The sequence below is a fragment of the Nyctibius grandis genome, chromosome 11 (assembly GCF_013368605.1).
Source record: "Nyctibius grandis isolate bNycGra1 chromosome 11, bNycGra1.pri, whole genome shotgun sequence".
NCBI classification, from domain to species: Eukaryota; Metazoa; Chordata; class Aves; order Nyctibiiformes; family Nyctibiidae; genus Nyctibius; species Nyctibius grandis.
The window spans coordinates 3,236,238-3,255,661 of NC_090668.1; the positions used below are offsets into that span (position 1 = coordinate 3,236,238).

The window sequence follows — 19,424 nt, forward strand, 5'->3', positions numbered from 1 at the left end:
ACCCCACTATCAAGTTTCTCATGTTGACCTGTCATTGTGTCAAGAACCTGAGGTGTGGCACCACCATTGGTCTCCTGACCTGCAGACCCACTAGTGGTGTAAAGTTGGGCAAGAGGAATTTCACTCTTTGTTACCAGCTGAGCTCACATGCCACTTTCTGAGTCATCACCTGCAGAAGGGACTCAAAGTTTGTCTTCCCTGACCCTTCTTCACTGACTTCAGAGATAATTCTCTTCACCTCCTCTTCCCTTGATTCACAGCCCAGAGCCCTTACAGTTGTTGTACAGAACTGATGGCTGCTTAACGAGTCGGAGTTCAGGCAGCAAAGTCTGTTAGCGCAGCAAGTGGTGCAAAAGCAATAGGGGTGTCGCGGATGACTGGAACGCACCTCACTCCAAAGAGTGAAGCAGCAATATGTTTTATGAGGTGCAAGGTTCAATGAGTTTGATGGCAAGGTTCACCTTATTAATTACAACGATCTGTCACGGATAAGGGATCTCTCCGCCTTAGGTAAGGATCTCTTAGTCTTAGGTGCGCTTCACTCATCCACGACACAGCCATGGAGGCCGAAGGTGTTGGTGGGACCCGCCTCCGCCAGCAGCACGGTGTTGTCCTGGAGCGCAGCAGTTATCTCCTGCTGCGTGGTGTCCAAGTGCAGGAGGACCTGCCCGAACTTTGTGGCTGGGAGGCAGGAGGAAGCTCAGTGCTGGGGAGGGGAGCAGCAACCCACCCTGAGATGCTCCCAGTCACACCACGCCGCTGTCCCCAGCATCCCCTCCAGCCCCTCGCCTTGCTCATGCAGGTTGGTGGATACACCCTCCTGCCTCCAAATCAGGCAAGAGCCAGGTTTCAGGCAGAGCCATCATGGAGTGCGCACAGGCAGAAAGGAAAGCAGCAGCCACCTCCCTCCGACCGGTCGCCTGGCGTGCATCGATGTCAGCAAGAAAGGATTTGCTTGCTTTTTCTTTTCTTCTCGTTCGTGTGCAGGTACAGGAAAGAAGGCAGAAGAAGTACACACTAGCTAAAACCCCTTTTATTGCTGGCAATAAAGGTGCTTCTTGGCTGGGAGCACGACAAGTACCTCTTTTTCTGCTCTTGATTCTTTATATACAGGTTTAAGACTGCTCACATATTCATTTTTACAATTCACATAACCTAGATGCTTTGGCCATGACATCACTTGTTACCGTTGGCTCTTGAGTATTTCCCTCTTCAGCAGGACCAGGATGAGGGCAGTGATCTGCAGGAAGGCGAGGAACAGAAGTCATTTCCTGTGGGACAGAAGAGGGGTCAGGCAGAGCAGAAGGCAGATTTGTCTCAGCTCTTTCCAACCACCCTCTTCGAACGCCACCGTGGGGCCTTACACCATGCTGGGCACAACAGCCCCAGCTCAGGACTGGGGTGAGGGGGCTGGACATCTCTCTCAGCTCTACTGTACATCTCCCCAGAGGTCCCCAAAATCCCCCCCTACGCACCCCGCAAGCTAGGAAGAGAAGAAATACTGAAACATTTCATCCCAGAGAAGTCCAAAGCTGCCTAATGCCCTTGGACCACTGGCACGGGCATCCCACTGCCTGTGGAAGGGCCCTAGCACCCCGAGCCCCCAAGAAGTGATCTGATGCCTCCTTGACGCCAGCTGCTCCTCCTACAGCCAAGGCACACACGGACGTGTGTTGGGGTGTGCGAGGCGGCTGAGGGTTGGCAGCTCAGACCCCCTCCCTCGTCCCCGCTGAGATCCGTGCCCCCATGTCCCCCAGGCACAGTGCAGACCCTTCCCTCCCCAAGGCCCACAGCAGGGTTGTCTGTCCTACTGGCCGCACAGCCACCATCTCCTGCAGCAGTGACACGCCTGTCTCGTCTGCCTGCGCCATCTTCCCCCTGCTATGGACACGTGGGGTTGTGGGCTGTGAGAAGAGGCCTCGGCCTGCATGGTGACCCCCTGAGTGGCCAACAGGGAGACAGGGTGCTGCCCAGCCTCTGCTGGGGCTGGCACCGGGCACCCCTGGCATCCCAGTACTGCACAGACACCCCACCCTGTCCCTCCGAGGCCTGGGTGGCAGGGTGGAGAGCTTGGGAGCTGCTCCGAGTTATGCAGAGCCGCTTCCAGGAGTCCCGAGTTGCTCAGAGAGGTTTTGAGCCATTAGGAGAAGACAAAGGGCTCTCCAGAGTTGGCCAGAGGAGCGGACAGGAGTCAGAAAGGTGTCTGTGAGCAGCAGAGGTCTGCCTGAAGCTACTCAGCACCTCCCGCCCCTCTGCCCCTGGTTTCAAGCAGGGCCCCATCGCCACTCACAAAGCTGCTGGCTCTCGGAGGCATTCCCATCTCTGCAGGCGGCGCTGGAGCTTGTCTGAGCAGCTGGACAAGCAAAGGGCCCCGTCAAGGGTCCGTGCCATGCAGGCTCCCCCCCACAAACATGTTGAGCCCCCGTCCCTCCTGTCCCCAGTAACTTCTTGACCTCAGCCTGCTCCTGAACAGCTTCTACCAGATCTGACCACCGCTCAAATGAAAGGGCAAGAAGGAAGAGGTGAGAATGACAGCCCTGTAGTTCCCCGGCCCTTCCTTTTCTCCCCTTCTGAAAATGGGGGTTATGTTTCACCTTTTCCATCAGTGGGGACTTCACCAGGCTGCCACAGCTTCTCAAAATTGATGGATAGTGGCTTAGCAATTTCATCTACCTTTCTTCACAGAAAGGGTTGTCAAGCGTTGGAACAGGCTGCCCAGGGAAGCGGTGGAGTCCCCATCCCGGGAGGGATTTAAAAGACAGTAGATGTGGTGCTGAGGGACATGGGTTAGTGGTGGCCTTGGTAGCATCAAGTTAACGGTTGGACTCAATGATCTCAAAGGTTCTTACCAACCAAAAGAATTCTATGATTCTCTGATTCTATGGGTAGTTCTTCATCCCCCCAGTCCCTGCCTTTGCCTTGTGCGACTTGGGCGGTGGGGCCTGAGCACTTGCCAGTGAAGACTGAGGCAAGAAAGTGCTGGAGTACCTCAGCCTCAGAGAAGGCAAAACCGGCCCCTGCTTCTTGCAGGAAGGAGTCGCGGCCTGCGGCCGAGCCAAAGGAACTGGACGAGAACCCCCCCTCCATGAGCATCTGGGGGGGCCGCGCCAGGCTTTGGGGGGCGACGGGAGACGGGGATCCCTCTCCCAGCGCTGCCATCGTTCCCCTCACATAACGTTGGGGTTTTTTTGGTGTATTTGGGGTTTTTTTTGTTTCTTTTTCTCCCCGCGGTAACAAGGTCGGGGTGGAGATGCCCCTTGGCGTTTAACAGAGCTCCCGCCCTGCCCGCAGTTCAGCCGCACCAGCAAGTACGCGGCGCTGGCCCTGGCCGGCGAAGATGATGGCAACGAGGAAGAGTGTGCTGAATAAATAACCCCCATCGGGGGGGCCCTTTGCGCCAGCTCCCACCCAGCCACCGCCCTGGCATCGTTTGGGGAGAACGAACAACCCAAACCTCTCTCCAAAACAAGAGCGCAATAAAAGCGAAACCCACCACAGCTCCCCCTGGCCCCTCAGCACCTTTTCTAAATCAAAACCAAAACAAAACAAAATATAAACAAATAAGGAAAGGAACCCGATTTCTCGCCTGCTGCTGCAGCCGCTGAAGGATCGACCGCACCGGAGCAACCAGGGCCCGTCCCGGAGCCAAGGATGCGGTGACTGGAGCTGGGCGCTGCTTGGGGGGGGGCTTGAGGAGGAGCTTGGCCTTCCTCCCTCCCTCCTCCTCCTCACCAGCCTAAACGCGGGGGGGGCTTTCGCCATGGGGGGAGCACCAGATCCAGCCCCCGGCTGGGGGCCTTTGCCGGGTGCCTTTGCCGGGTGCCATACCCCATCCTGCCGTGCCCCCCCGGGAAGGTACCGGCATCTTCCTCCTCCTTCTCCTCAGTCACAGGTGTTCCCTCTCCTTCATTCCACATCTGCTCCCCTGTGTCCCCCATGTTTGGGGCACAAACCCCCCTGTAGTGGGGGAATAACCTGGAGACATGGCCCCACCACCGTTTTTTGTCCGTCAAAGGAGCAGGGGACAGTCGGGTTGGTGCCACCGCGGGGGTTGGGGCTAAATTTGCCCGCTTTCGCCAGTGCATCATCCCCCCCTTTTATTTGGGGAGAAGAGGGGGGCACCTGCCTGCTCTGTGGCACCCCACGGTGAGGGGGGGTTGATTTAGCTGGTTGGGGACTGCGTGGGGACAGCACCCACCACCATGGGGTCACGGCACACCCCGGGCAAATGGCCCCCACGTCCCAAATCCTTCCAGCCCCCCCCCCCACCGCCACACCTCTCCAGGGAGGCCTTCACCCCCCTGCCCCGGGGTGACACAAGGGGGACCTCGGACCCCTCGGATCCAGACAGGGGTGCGGGGTCTGCGGTAGCCCCCCGCCAGGGTGGCACTGCCCGTGCCTTTGGTGATGTGTGTTGTGTCTGTGTGTGTGTGTGTCCCACCTCGGACCACCCCTCTACAGCAGAACCCCACCGGGGGGGGGGGGGGGGGGTGAGATGGTGCTGTGGGGTCTTTGTGGGGACCCCCAGGGTTGGCGGGGCCTTTTGGGGGGGGGGGGCCAGGGCTGCGGTTTCCCCTGCATCCCCCCATCTCCCTGGCTTGGGAGTCCCTGGCTCTCACCCAGCGCTGGATGGGGGGGCTCGAGGGGGCCTCTGAGCCCCCTACCCTCCCCGGGTCAGGACCTGCTGGGGCTGGGGGGCCCCGCCCCCCCGAGGCTGGACGGCAGAGCCCCACCACCCCGGGACCGGCTGCTCTGTGTTTCCCCCCCACCCTGAGGGGACATTGACCCGCTGTGGGACGTCACCACCCACCTGCTCTGTGCGCCCCCTTGTCCCCTCCTCGGCCACCGACACCAGGGCACCCACCCCATGTCCACATTTGAGGGGACCCCCCAACTCCGGGTAGGGGCTGGGGCTGTCACTGGGGGGGGGACACTGCACCCGGGTGGCCACCCATCCCCACGTCCCCACCTCTGCCACCCATGGAGTGGGACACCCACCCGTGGCGCCATTTTGGGACACACACACACCCCACACACACTTCGGGGGTCGGTGAGGGCCGAGACGGCGGCTGCCGGCACCCCCCGGCCCGGGAGCGCCTGGGTAGGGGGCACGGTCCCGGGGACCTCGAGAAGGGCTGCGGGGCTGGGTCCTGGCCCCCAACACTTGCCCGGAACCCCAAACCCCCTCCCCGCACACCAAACCCCCTCCCCGCAACCCTCCCGGGCCGAGGCCCCCAGGGGCACCCAGCACCCAGGGGCACCCTGCGGCCCCGGCGCCCCCCCTGCCCCGAGGCGGGACGCCACAGGGATGGGCTCGGTGCTGCCCCCCCGCCTCCGCCCCGTGGGAGGAAGAGGAGGAGGAGCAGAGGGGGAGGACGCGGGGGGGGGGCAGCCCTCCGCCGTTCCGGAGCCGGCAGCAGCGGGACCGGGAGCACCGGAGGGTCCCAGCGCCATGGAGGTACGGAGGGGGGTCTGGGGGGGACGGTCGCTATTTTTTGGGGTGTTTCCCTGTGTTTTTCCCAACCGGGGGAAAGGGAAACTGAGGCAGCGGCGCCACTCGTGTCACGACGCAGCCCGGTCTCGGGCGGCTCCCCCCGCTGTGGCGCTGCTCCCCCCCCCCCCGTGTCACTGTCCCCCCCCGTGTCACTGTCCCCCCCCCGCTGTGGCGCTGCTCCCCCCCCCGCGTGTCACTCTCCCCCCCGTGTCACTGTCCCCCCCCCCGTGTCACTGTTCCCCCCCCCGTGTCACTGTCCCACCCCTGCTGTCGCCCCCCCGGCGCAGGGGCAGCGTCTCTTGTGTGCGCGGAAGCCGGGGCGGGCCCGGCCCAGCCTCGGGCCGCCCGTCGGTCCCGGTGCCGCTCCTGGCCCCCCCGGTCCCCCCGACCCCCCGGGACCCCCGTGGGAAGCGGGTGGCAGGGAAGGGGGTGGGGAAATTGCGGCGGGACACCACCCCACCCCCCCGGTTTCCCCCCTGATTTTACCCTGGGCCCCCCCCGCGGTCTCACCCAGCCTTCCCCCGCCATGCCTCAGTTTCCCCCCCGGATGGAGGGGCAAGGCATATTGGAGCGGGGGGTGGTGTTTCGTGTTCGGGGGAAACTGAGGCAGGAGCCCATGACAGGGCCCCTGTCCCACCCGCGCCCTGTCCCCTCCCCATGCTCACACCGGAGCCTCTGTCCTGGCCAACAGCAACACGGCGGGGGGTGGGGTGTGGGGGGGGAGGGCTCAGGAGGGTCCCACTGCCGGGGGGGTGGGGGGCCTTCATGGGGTCCCACTCCAAGGGGCTGGGTTCCCTCTGTGGGGTTGGGGACCCTCTGAAGGGCTGGAATCCCCCTATAGGGTCCTGCTATGGGCTCCCTGCTCCGGGGTGTGGAAGCAACGACAGGAAAAGCAATGGGTGATTTCGCCTTTGCTGTGGCTGGAAGAGCTTTTAAAGCAGCCCCGGCTTTTCCTTCTGCCGGGAGAGGAGAGCCGGAGTGTGGCTGGGAAACCCTGCGGAGGGGGTGTCCCAAGGCACGGGGGGCTCTGAGCCCCCGCTGCTCTGCCTGGAAATAGTTTGGCAGGGGACGGTGATGTTTTTGCAGGGGATGGCGGCGATTTTGAAGAAGGTGGCGGCGTTTTTCTGGGCGCTTGCAAAACTTTTCCTGGTGATAGCGGCGTTTTTCTGAGGTGAAGGTGCCGCTTTTGGAGGTAAAGGTGCCAATTTTGGAGGTAAAGGTGGCGGCTGGGTGGCAGCGGGGTGGCTTCTCTCAAGGGGCAATAGGTGCAAGCTGAAACACAGGAGGTTCCACATAAATATGAGGAAAAACTTCTTTACGGTGAGGGTGACCGAACACTGGAACAGGCTGCCCAGAGAGGTTGTGGAGTCTCCTTCTCTGGAGACATTCAAAACCCGCCTGGACGCGTTCCTGTGTGATATGGTCTAGGCAATCCTGCTCCGACAGGGGGATTGGACTGGATGATCTTTCGCGGTGCCTTCCAATCCCTGACATTCTGTGATTCTGTGATTCTCCCGCTGCCGCCTCCTGCCCCCAACAAACAGCCCCCGGGGAGGTTGTGGGTTCCGTCCGAGCCCCAGAGCGTGAGCGTCCTCTGAGCGACGGAGGCCTTGATTCTCGGCCGTGCTGAATTTGAGGCCGTTGGGCCTTTGGAAACAGCAAATAAACAGGGATGGGGTGGCCCGTGTCGCGTCCTGGTGGCCCGTGTCGCATCTCCTCCCCAGCCTGCCCACCCCAGGCTGTTCCCGGCCCTCGCTCACTCCTGTCCTTCTCTCTTCCTCTCCCCGACAGTGAAGAAGAAGATGGGCAAGACCCTCGCTCGGATGGACTTTCTGGCAGAGGACGGTGGCGGTGGCCCTACCTACATCCCTGTCGTATAAGAATGACTGAGCATTTATGTTAATTGTAATCAGCTCGAGTAACCAATGAAAAGTATGATATGCAAATAGAGGGATGATTTCATGTAATTTTTATGTATAAAAAGGTATTTGCAGTAGATGTGCTTGATTTGTGGAGGATTCCACCGAGCACCCTGCGCAGAATAAATACAGTGTCCCTCCCGAGCGTGTGAGATTGGTTTATTGCGTGCCGGGCGCGAATCCGCTTTTCGGACAACGATCCCCGCCACGTCATCCTCAGTTTAAAGCTGAGGGACCGGGAGGGTCGCGCTCCCTTCCCCCGTGGCTGGCGTCCAGCGAGGACGCTCCCCGGCTCCTGCCTTCGCTCCTGCACCCGGTTCCTGCTGCTTCCACGTAGGTTCGGGGCTGCCCAGCGCCTGCCCTGCAGCGTCAGCGGGGCCGTGGGCGTCAGCAGGGGAGCTCAGGACCGGTTTTCTATATAGTTTATTACACTCTTTTTCCTTGTTACTGTTTATCAAAACTGTTTTAACTTTCCAACCCGTAACTCTCGCTTCCTTCTCTCCTTTCCTTTTCTCCTCTGGGGAAGGAGGAGGTTAATAGAGAGCGTCTGTCGTCTGCTTGACCGCCCGCCCAGCCTTAAAGGGTGACACATGCCCTTGTCAAAAGTCCCTCGGCAGCTTTCCTGTAGGCCTTCAGGTGCTGGAAGGTGCTAGAAGGTCTCCCCGGCACCTTTTCCAGGCTGAACAGCCCCAACTCTCTCAGCCTGTCTCCAGAGCAGAGGGGCTCCAGCCCTCTGAGCATCTCCGTGGCCTCCTCTGGACTCGCCCCAACAGCTCTGTGTCCTGATGTCGGGGGCCCCAGAGCTGGACGCAGCACTGCAGGTGTTACAAATGGTTGAAATCAAAAGAAATTCAATTTCATTATAAAATGATAAGTTTGTGTTCTGTATTAGAGTTTGTAAAGCTAGTTATAGGATTGTTAAGTTTGAAACAGGTAACCATAGAAACCCCATTAGATAAGTTGCTGGACTTCTTGTTAGAGACCGTCATGGACTTTAGCTGAATACAATGGAGTTACTGGATGGACAAGTTGCAACATGTTAAAGACCAACTAGAACTGATCCTGAGACTTGATTGAGAGCCAAGGGACTACTACGCCTGCACAAGAAGGAAAAGGTGAAAAGTACACAGCGAGGAAGACACACGGCCTTCATCCCTGAGACCCCAGCTCACGACCACCAGGAGAAACTGCGCATGCGCAACCAGGAAGAGTTAAAGGCGGAGACTATGGAAATGATTTCTCGGAACTCATTATAATAAAGACTGCCTTTTCGGGGAAAAGATATGAATATGTATACGCGTCCTTGGATACGTGATGAATATGTAATATTTTTCTGTATAAATATGAGGTGAATCATCGAGGGGGGCGCGCACGACTTTGGAGGGGCTACCCCCCGTGCTGCCCAGCGCTGCAATAAAGATGTCCCTGCTTCTTAATGCTACATTGGTGTTAAGAGGTTTTAATCCCGATTTCAGTGACACAGGCGGGTCTCATGAGAATGGAGTAAGGGTCAGCATAACTATTCAGAGTTTTGTCTGCTTAAATGTTGACCCGAACTTTTACCGAAATGGGTTTGCTTGCACTTTTCTTCTCTTCATGCGCAGGTACAGGGAAGAAGGCAGCAGAAATACACACTAGCTAAAACCCCTCTTTATCGCTGGCCATAAAGGTGCTACTCGCCTGGGAGACCAAGGAGGACCCCATGTTAGAATTCCTGATTCCTTATACGCAATCTTAAGGCTACTCACATATTAATATTTACATTGCCTAAATGTAAAACCTATTGGCTTTGGCCATGAGGTCGCCCGTTACCATTTGCTTTTGAGTACTTGTACACACAAAGCCCCCATGCAAACACAACGCATAATTTACATAATTTTGTTGCAACTTTGCAGCTTTCAGCTGGTTTCTCTCTGGTCTCTTCTAACAACAGACCCCCTTGTATAGGCAAGGTTGCTGGCAGTCAAGTTCTCCTGCGCGTGTCTCTGAAGCCACCTTGACATAGGAGCTTTTGCTTACGTACCACAATCTGCTGGTCAGCTTTTGCCCCAGGGCTGGTTCAAAGCCTGCACAGCAGGACGCAGCTGCTGCTGACAAGTTTTCTTTATATCCCACAGGAGCTCAATGGTGATAACGCCATTTCTAGCTTTCCGTGGGAGACAGGGAGGACGAAAGCTCTTGTATCACAGCACGGCTTGGTCTGGGAAGGAAAACTGAAAAGCATCGTAGCAGTTGAGATGGCTTCGTGACACCTACACCTGCCCTGGTAGTTCATTTTATACCACACCTGAAACACATTCAGGAATATCGATAATAGCAACACGCCCCTTAGACAGCCCCAACAATATCCGAACTTCTCAAAATCCAGCGGAATCAGCTTGGCAGAAAAGGGCAAAGCGCAATTTCCCAAAGTGAAACCGAAAGTGTAATTACTGACAAAGTGAGGAGGAGCCAGAAGAGCAGCGGAAAGGAATTTCAGCCCGTGAGTCAGCTTCATGGGGGCCCAACTGAAATGCCTCTATGCAAACGCACGTAGTGTGGGGAATAAACAAGAGGAGTTAGAGACGTGCGCGTGCCTGCAAGGCTGTGATCTTGTTGGCATCATGGAGACGTGGTGGGACAGCTCCTATGGCTGGAGTGTTGGAAGGGAAGGATACAGGCTCTTCAGGAAGGACAGGCAGGGGAGACGAAGTGATCTGATGACTCCTCGACACCAGCTGCTCCTCCTACAGCCAAGGCACACACGGACGTGTGTTGGGGTGTGCGAGGCGGCTGAGGGTTGGCGGCTCAGACCCCCTCCCTCGTCCCCGCTGAGATCCGTGCCCCCGTGTCCCCCGGGCACAGTGCAGACCCTTCCCCCCCAAGGCCCACACAGGGGTTGTCTGTCCTACCGGCCGCACAGCCACCATCTCCTGTAGCAGCAACACGCCTGTCTCGTCTGCCTGCGCCATCTTCCCCCTGCTATGGACGCATGGGGTTGTGGGCTGTGAGAAGAGGTCTCGGCTTGCATGGCGACCCCCTGAGTGGCCAACAGGGAGCCAGGGTGCTGCCCAGCCTCTGCTGGGGCTGGCACCGGGCACCCCGACATCCCAGCCCTGCACAGACCCCCCACCCTGTCCTGCCGGGGCTTGGGTGGCATGGAGGAGAGCTTGGGAGCTGCTCCGAGTTATGCAGAGCTCTGCAGTGTTATAGAAATTTTCACATAATTAATGTAAAAGTTATTATGAGTTAGGGAGACAAGATTCAATAAGGGTGAAATAGAATGAAGAATAGAATAATTAATATAAGTCTATCTGAATAAACACAGGTGGGCTTTCCCAATCCATGAATATTGTTCTCAAAGCTCCTTGTGGAATCCTGACCTATGACTGAACAAATCATCAATCAAAACTTAATGAGTAGCTAAGCAGGAGTAGGCCTAGAAGTATTACCTTCTGATGATTTTAGTAAAAGGGATGTATGGTTAACCTTTTCTTTACCTTAAAAGAAATACAGGATACTTAGAAATAAACTTTAATAGAAATAAAGTTCTAAATAGACTTTAGGTATTTTAGGTTAATACTTGGGAGACGGTGGCAGTGGAAACCAGACTCTGGTCAACCCGCATCAAGATGGGATGCTGATCACAGCAAGAACATTAAAAACGGGGAGTTGACTGGAGTCGGAGCGGAACCAGAACATAAAGATCAGCTAAGCAATGGAAAAGAACAGACTTTTGTGGACTCCTGACAATGGACTTTTGTGGACATCTAACAATTGAAGAAAAGAAGAATTGAAATAGCTAGTAGAATTTTAACAGAAGCTTATGAAAAGTTTATGATGTAAGTGATTATTAGTTTCTATATAAACCGATAGTGAATTTGAGTCAGGTACCATTCACTGCGGTGGTGGTCCAACTCTGAGTTGTTTAATAAAACCAGCAAACCTAGAGACCCAGACTCTGCCAATTTTCTTTAACAGCCTGGCAAAAGCAATACTGTGGTGTCTGCGAAGAGTCAAAGAGCAGGAATAACCAGTGCCCTTTTGGGCTATGTTCTATTGACTACAGACACAGCAGCTAGAACAGAGGCTGCTTCCACAGCAAGATGCTCTTTCCTCCAATTGCCTTCTCAAATCCATCAATACTACCTTAAGGGACAATAAAGAAACACACAAAGGTGTGTGCTAGCAGCCTAAGACTCTTCCCAGGCTACTCCTCTTTTCTGGAAGTAAAGGCCTGTGTCACTCCCCTCAGTCACCAAACAAGATACTCAAATGCTAAACAGATTGGGCACTGGGCAAGTTTCATGCTGCCCATCAACTGTTCCACAGCAGACTACCCCAAAGGCCAATGTTGCTGCCATTTTTCCATCTGTGACGACAAGAACTCCTTCACCCATGAGTTACCTTACGATACCTTTCTTCTGCCTTGCTGGCTGCACAAACAATGTCTGTGGCCAAAGCAGTACACGTATGCTGAACTTGTTGTTTTGTTTTTTTTTTTTTTTAAATTTAAAGGGTTGAAGTAGCCAAAACTTGTTCAAACCTTGCCATGTGACACCATCTCTTAGCTCTGCTCAAAACTGTTAAGAGGTTATTCTTTTTCACCTTCCTGTTTTCAACTCCTTCCTCAGCCCAGCATAACAAGTGTATTTATAGAAGGATGTGTGGATACATAATAAATTCCCTTTGTTATCACACATCAAACTCTTCCCCCAGCTTGCAAAGGGTAGATAGAACTTCATTCATTTGCTAGTTTCTAGAGGATTTTGCAGTTGCATCTCATTTTGCTGTGAGGTCAGTAACTAGCACTTTTTTTTCTTGCAAACACAGTTTCTGATATGCAACAATTGCCAGTACTCAGAGCCAAGCTCACCATTCGCCACTGTGCGTTGTTACCCCCTAGACTTGGGGGGACCAACAATGGGTGAGCAACAGTTCTGGTGACAATTAACTTCTCTAACCTGGTCTCATTACTAATGACAGCCGGGATCCTGCTCTCCGTTTTCTCCATTGCAGCTCCACGGCAGCACTTTGCATTTTTGTATCTTATTACTCTTAACCAGCACTTCATTAGCACTTTATGTTTCACGTTCAAACTGAGGGCCTCTCAAATACCACCAAATTTCACCTTTGTAAAAAACATTACTATCTCGCTGTCTTCACCTCACAGCATGCAAAAATCGTTTCCACTTTTGACCTGTAACTCCAGCATGTCTGATACTGCAGCTGTGATATCTTATCCACACTTAATTCTATGTTTCAAATAGTAGAAAGTTACTAAAATGGCAAAACTGGCCTTCTGCGCTTCGAGGTGATCAGTGACACTTGAGTCATTCTGCATTGCTACAGATTTCAACTTACGCTTCAAACCTCAAGTATGTGGGTACTGTAAATTGCACAGCATTCACCAGCACTGTGCACCACGGAACAGATGCGCACTGGAACTAGACTGAAACCGAGTCATGACATTTTCACTGGAATCGTCACCTAACAAATCCAATTTCTACCACCATAATAAACTCCCAATTTAATGCAACTTGCCTCCCACCAGTCAGACAACAGCAACATGCCTCTGCATTTAGGAAATGTGGACATAAGCACTCAAACAAGGTCTACGGGATACCAAACACTTTCACTGCTTACGTCATTTTTAAGCAACTAACAACGCATTTCTTTTTGGAGGCTATCCTGGAAAATGAAGGGAAAAAAGCAGGAAGATGACTGGAAAAGAAAGATGGAGGAAATAGCAAAAGCTTCAAGAAACAAGAGAGCAACTTACTTAGAAGTTCTGACCTTTTAAAATCCTTAAACATTTTAAAAGTTTTATTCTCAAGATAGTAATTTAGCTATAAAAAAATAAAGTATTTAAAACCTGCTTATTAACAAAGTTTGAAAATCAGCACATTTCAGTAAAACAATCTGCGTATGATCATGCCTACAGCTCAGCTTCTTCCATGTAGTTCTTTTATCCATGAAAAAGTCAGGAAATTTATTATTGCAGATGCTGATTACTGTTTGCTAGCAATTCTTTGTGTAGCTTGATCACAGAAATCTAAGGATGGATCGAACTTAGGATCTATAGTCTTTCACCAATAAAATATTCTGTCTGAACAGCCATAAATGGGAATTTTGTTACCATCGAGTATTCCGTAATATCAGCTATTTATTGAACATGTAGAGGGTACGTGCACCTATTCCGGGTTAAGTACAGGTGCTTTAAAGGCCACTTAAGTACTCCCACATTTTAAGCCTAAAGGCTGCATACAAAGGTACGGGGTATCACAGGCTGTTTAGATTCTGCAACTAAAGTTCACAGTCACCACTACACCAAGGCAAAACTTCACTCAGTACAAACATGATAAATACAAATGAAGCTGGCTTATAAAAAAAATACTATCCTGGACAAAGCTGAAACAAAAAAGTTAACATTTGATCTTTCAGCCATTAATTGTACAGAACAGTCATTTCATTATCTTATTACGTGAAAGAACAGAAAATGTCCAAAGCACTGAAAAATGACGATAGGAAGTCAAACCCACCTCTTCAGTTATCATGAAGCGCTGATGTTACGCCTTTGGTGATCAGGCAGAGAGAGCAGCACCGCTGCCCACAGGAGCCGGCGGAGATGCGCGGCCCCGCTGGCAGCCCGAGCCGCCCCAGCGCGGCTCCGGCCGGGGCTGCCCCGCTCCCGGCGCGCCCCCCCGGGGGGAGCTCCGCGCTCGGTCCGGTGGTGCCCGGGAGCCCGCATCCCCCCGGGAAGCCGCGGGGGAGGCTCTGGGGGGACGGAAAGAGGCTGCCAGTGGGAGATGCACAAGCGCCGGTGTTCAGGGGCTGCAGGGGGGCCTGGGGAAGGGCTGCAAGGGAAGGAAGGGAGGAAGGAAGGGAGGAAGGAAGGGAGGAAGGAAGGGAGGAAGGAAGGGAGGAAGGAAGGGAGGAAGGAAGGGAGGAAGGAAGGGAGGAAGGAAGGGAGGAAGGAAGGGAGCTCCGCGGACCCTGCACGCCTCCCTCCCGCTGCCTCCAAATAAACAGATTCGGCTGCTCGGGGGAGAAAGTGGGGACAGGGACAGAAAGCTCGGAATCTCCCGTTTCAGCCCGCGGAGGACCACCGTCGTCCTCCCCCGACCCCGGCAGGAGGCGCCGCCTTCGACCACAGCCCCCCCGCCGTCCTCCCCCCGCCCGGCCGGTCGGGAGATCCCCGGAGCCCGGGACCCCGCAGGAGGGGCAGGGCGGCGGGGCAGGCCGCGCAGTTTGGGAGCGGGACCCCCCTCCCAAGGGAGCAATAAAGGCACTAGGAAAAAGAAACGCGACGGGAACTGACCCCAAACCCGCGAGCTGGAACACGCCCGCCTCCCGCTCTGCCCCCGGAAAGCCCCCACACCTCCAGCTTGCTGCGGGCTCTCGCCCTTCGCGGTAACGCGACAAAGGGCAAGACCCAGGACCCCGGAGCCGAAGAACAGCAAATACAGGCACGTGTCACCTCTCGGGGACAGGGAAACGGATTAGCGAAAGCAACAAGGCAAGATAAGCTCTTTCAAACGCGCAATTGATTGACAAGTCCCTTCTAATCTGCAGCATCGCTGTTTGCCCTTAAAGACACCATCGGTCTCCTCCTGCACTGCGGTGCGATGAGGCTGAAGCCAGGAAAGGCGGCGGAGGAAGGCGCTGCTTGCCCGCCGAGCTCCCGCACTGCCCGGCGAGGACGGCACGGGAAGGGTTACAGCCCTGGCATGGAAGTGGTGCCTCCTGTCATCTCCCCCCTCAGGCCCTGGGCAAAGCCCCCCGGGAAGGAGCTTGCGAGCAAGGTTTCTCTGCTGCAGAGGGGGAGAGGGCAATTTTCCAGAGAATGGTTTCATCAACTAGCTGAACCCAGCAGCTCCTCCCTCCCCGGTGCATTTCACATCCCAGGGAAAACGAAAACCTTAAACCTCCCTTTTCGGCTGTGAAAGCACCACACATCGTAGGCGTGCGTGGAGGGACAAAAAAAGAAAAAAAAAAAATAGTTTATGCGGCTTCTTCTCTAGGAACTGTAACTCTTACACCATCGCGGCTCTCCCACCCCACACGCTCCCCAAGGGCCTCAGAAATCGCGGCGCTCGCCTCGCAGATGCCGCACAAACTGGCAACTGGGCAGCAGCCGCCCTGCCGCTGCCACGGCGCAAGGGCAGGTGTTAAGAAGGGCAGTTGATTGAGCCCGAAAAACAAGCGCGGAGCTCGCTGAACCGAGTCCTAGTGTTTCCCGAGCCCAAAGGCTGACCTCCTCAGTCCCTGAGGCTCGGGCCAGGTAGACAGAGGAAAGGAGACCCTCTAAAGCTCAAGAACACAGGCAGAGAGACCCCACGTCGAGCCTCCATCAGCGGCAAGGGCGGCGGCTGCCCCCTCGCCTTTAACCCCCCACCCTTCCGTCTGGTTCCCGCTGGGATTCTGGCAACACGCAACCGCCCAAGTAATAACACATTATTATAACCGCTCCGACGGGAGGGCTGGAGGAGTGAAGGAGGAGACTCCGCTCATGCCATCCACCCCGAGCAACAACGAAACGACCGAACTTTTCCTCTGTTTTCTGCTTCTTTCCCCCTCCCCCTAGCCGCCACCACCCACGCTCGGGGCGCTGAACCGGCCGAGGACAGGCACGGAGTGCCCGCCGCCCGAGCGGGGCAGGGGCGCCGGGATGCGCCCGGGGGAAAGCTTTCAGCGAGCCCTCCTCGGCGCAGCCCCCGCTGCCCCCGCCTGCTGCCAGACCCCGCCCCTCGTGAAACACCGCAACAGCACGTTTGCATTTACCGAGAAGAACAAGAAAAAAAAAAAGAACGAAAGAAAGGAGAGAGGGAAAGAAAGGAGGGAAAAGTAACCAACATCTACCACCGACGGGGGTTGCCGGCGGCTCCGCCGGTCCCAAACGGACCCGCGCAGCTCTCCCACTAACCGGCGCAGCTTCCCCCGCCTCCCCTCTCCCCGCACAGCCCTTCCCGCACCGCCGCCCCTCCGGCCGGGGGTCCCGCTCCTTACCTGCCGCGCCGAGGCGGAGGGGCCGGGCGGCCGCCAGCAGGGCCACGAGGCGGCCCGCCGCCCCCCGCCGCCCCGGGGACCGTGCTGCCCGCCCGGCCGCCGCGGCTCGGAGCCCTGGGCCAGCAGCGCCTGCGGCCGGAGCGGCTGCCGCTGCCTGCCAGCTCCTCCTCGGCACCGCCGCCCCGGGCCTGCGCCCCCGCTAACGGGCTGGCCCGGGCTGGGGGCGGAGGAAGCCGCGCTCCTTTCCCCTCCTCCTCCCCCTCCGCCTTCCCCTAGCATCCCCCCGTCACCCGGGGCACATCCGACACGGGGAGGGAGGGAGGGAGGAGAGAGGCGCGGAAGGGCGGACAGGGCACGGACGGGCCCTGCGGTCCGGCACTTTTTTTCTCTGGTGCTCTCAAAAAGTCTCACAAAACAACTCGGGTATGGATCCAAATATTCTTTACACTTGACAGAAACTTCAGTTGTGAATTATTTTTCTGACTTGGCATTTTTTGTGCTAAGTGACAAAATCCTTTGTGGCTATGAGGGAGACTTAAATTCTCAATAGCTAACTTGGTCTAGTCATTTCGCCTTCAGAACATAAGCAGTTTCCCCTGCTATTTCATCTTGCACATTTGCAGGGAGAATCACTTGGCAGGACCGAGGTGAAGGCACTACGGTGAAGAAACCACAGGGCAAATTCTTGCTCTGTGTTGTAGAAAAACAGGTACAGCAGGCAAAGAAGCACGGACAACTGCACGTGTCTTCTGAGTTGAAGACTATGCTCATCTGATGCAGAATATTCAACAAAATATGGTTGATCATGCTACAAAATCCATGCTACAAAATATGACAAGTGAAAATCGGAACCAAATATTATTAACTTTTTATTTAAACAAGGATGTTTCTCAAAAATAGTCCTGTAGTCCTTGTAGCAGCAATCAAAAAGGCACATTAAGTACAAAACAACCAGAATACGGATCAGGCAGAATATAAAATTTTTAAATGGGCATTCTTAAAGCAAAATCCTGAAATACATAGCTATAGTTTTTATTTTATAAAAAGGTACAGCTTTTTATAAGTCATTCCCCCCTTCCCAGTTTCCTCTGATTGGTGTCATGTGTCCATCTGTGTAACGTCAATCTGTGCTTACTGAAAATCCTGACAGCAGAACCTCCAAATATTACTATGGGCATTTTATGTGCACGTACCGCTTTGTATTTCAGTAGTATTTGTACCATCTAAACTCTTCTTAGCTATCTGTGAGTCTTCCCCTCTCAGGTATAGCTGTTTAGAGAGGAAACTTAACAGACACCATTTTAATGCTTCAAAGTGGTTTGACTAAGCTAGTATTTAGTTGCCGTTTCAAAACCTTGGTTCATTCTTTATGTCGCTTATGACTCCTCTTCAAGACTGGTGTAAAGGCCCCCTGACTGAACATACTGCAATGGGATTACACCAGTTTGACAATTCAGAGGTTTCAGTTTAGATGTTTTAAAGGAAATAATATGAAAAACCTCACCCATAGTATCAAACATGCATATAATTACAATATGAAATGCAGGAAGCAAATAGTATTTAATATTAATTTACTACTTAGATAATGGAATTCTCTGGCCAGGCATTCTTAAAAACTGGCTTCCAAAAACGGTTAGAGAAAGATATAACACAAAAGAATTTAAGTTCCTCCTATAATTCAATAATAAACGACATAATATAGCACAAAATTCTCTCTTAATGTGTTATTTTCTCCCTTTTGGCAGTATTAGGAACAGCTCTCTCCCTTTGGGGCAGGGGGGGCAATAATTCCTTGACATTTATTTGAAGTTCCTACATTCTGAGAATAAGCAGAGAAAATGATACATTTTAGATGTTTATGGAGAAAACTGAATGTTCATATCCATTTTTGAAAACTTTTAAGGGTTTGAAGAAATAAATTTTAAACTTTTTCAGATGCAACTTATGAAAAAGTCCTGTATGCAACAGCGATATCCCATTGTAAGGAATGCTGGTAAATGGTAGGATTTGAATTGCAAGTACCCTGTGTCATTCACCAGTTCCAAAAGTCAGCATTCTTCCCCTCACTGCATTTGTACCATTCTGGAATAATCTTCTTACTTAGTCAGGTTTCAATGCCATCAGTGGAAGAACTTGAATATCTGAAGTGAAGTCACTATATGGTGTAAAACACTTATCCTGATAAGGTGGGGAAAGAGGAATCCAAACGAGCAGTCTCATTCAATACAGACTGTGCAGCTTCCTTAAGAAGTGATGCAGCTTTGTCCAGTTCTTGTTCTGTTTGTTCCACTGTTGTCACTACTCGAATACTAGAAAAAGGAAACCAGAACATACACAGTAAACTTTACTCCTTGCCTTCAGCTTTAAACTGTTTTTGGACTAATTTTAACACATTAAGATCACTATCTCTAGGGAAATTATTATGAATTCAAATTCAACCAGAAACAAGACATATGACTGCACAGAAATCGTCAGACTACTTTTTTCCCCCATACGCCCCACACACATTTGATTGTTATCTTTTTTACCTGCAGATGCGCAGCTCGTGGAAATGTGCCTGGTAACAGGCAACATGCTGATCACAGATTCAGGGAGTTTTGATACAGCGATTTCAGGGTATTGGCATCCTGTAACAGTCACTGAAAATATACCTCAAAGTGGAGCCTTTCCCACGTTTTACAGGACCAACTATTCAAGCCAGTCTACTGAGCAAAATCCCATCATTGTATGAAAAGAGAGAGAGTCATATCCAGTAAAATGATGTATTGACTTTCTACTAACCTGGGTGGAGGAAGACATTTTTCTTCTTTCTCCAGAGAGCGGGCCTGAGTTAATGCAATACCACTGTTCATGCACTACAAATAAAGAAAAGACAGGAGTCATCAATCTGCAAACTTCTGATGGCATAAACTTTTGATCACCAAACACATATAACTCACTTTTATGAGTTTGGTGTCAGGATGACTCTAAGTTCTTTCCCAAATGGAGGTTTTGAAGGTCATGCAAAACAATCTCTAATTTTA

The 19,424-nt window shown here is 53.5% G+C and overlaps 1 protein-coding gene, 1 long non-coding RNA gene and 1 pseudogene across 2 annotated transcripts in view; 2 read left to right on the forward strand and 1 right to left on the reverse strand.

Annotated features, from left to right (window-relative positions):
* Window positions 1-19,424, forward strand: part of LOC137668903 (protein FAM118B-like) — a 398,331-nt gene that overhangs the window by 94,763 nt on the left and 284,144 nt on the right. The window lies entirely within an intron of this gene.
* LOC137669007 (uncharacterized) lies at window positions 5,374-7,557 on the forward strand. The gene is made up of 3 exons (XR_011049025.1): window positions 5,374-5,458; window positions 6,581-6,686; window positions 7,286-7,557. It is a non-coding gene; the product is annotated as an uncharacterized lncRNA (long non-coding RNA).
* The window catches only part of LOC137668860 (serine palmitoyltransferase 1-like), a 283,413-nt pseudogene continuing 281,297 nt past the window's right edge, over window positions 17,309-19,424 (reverse strand).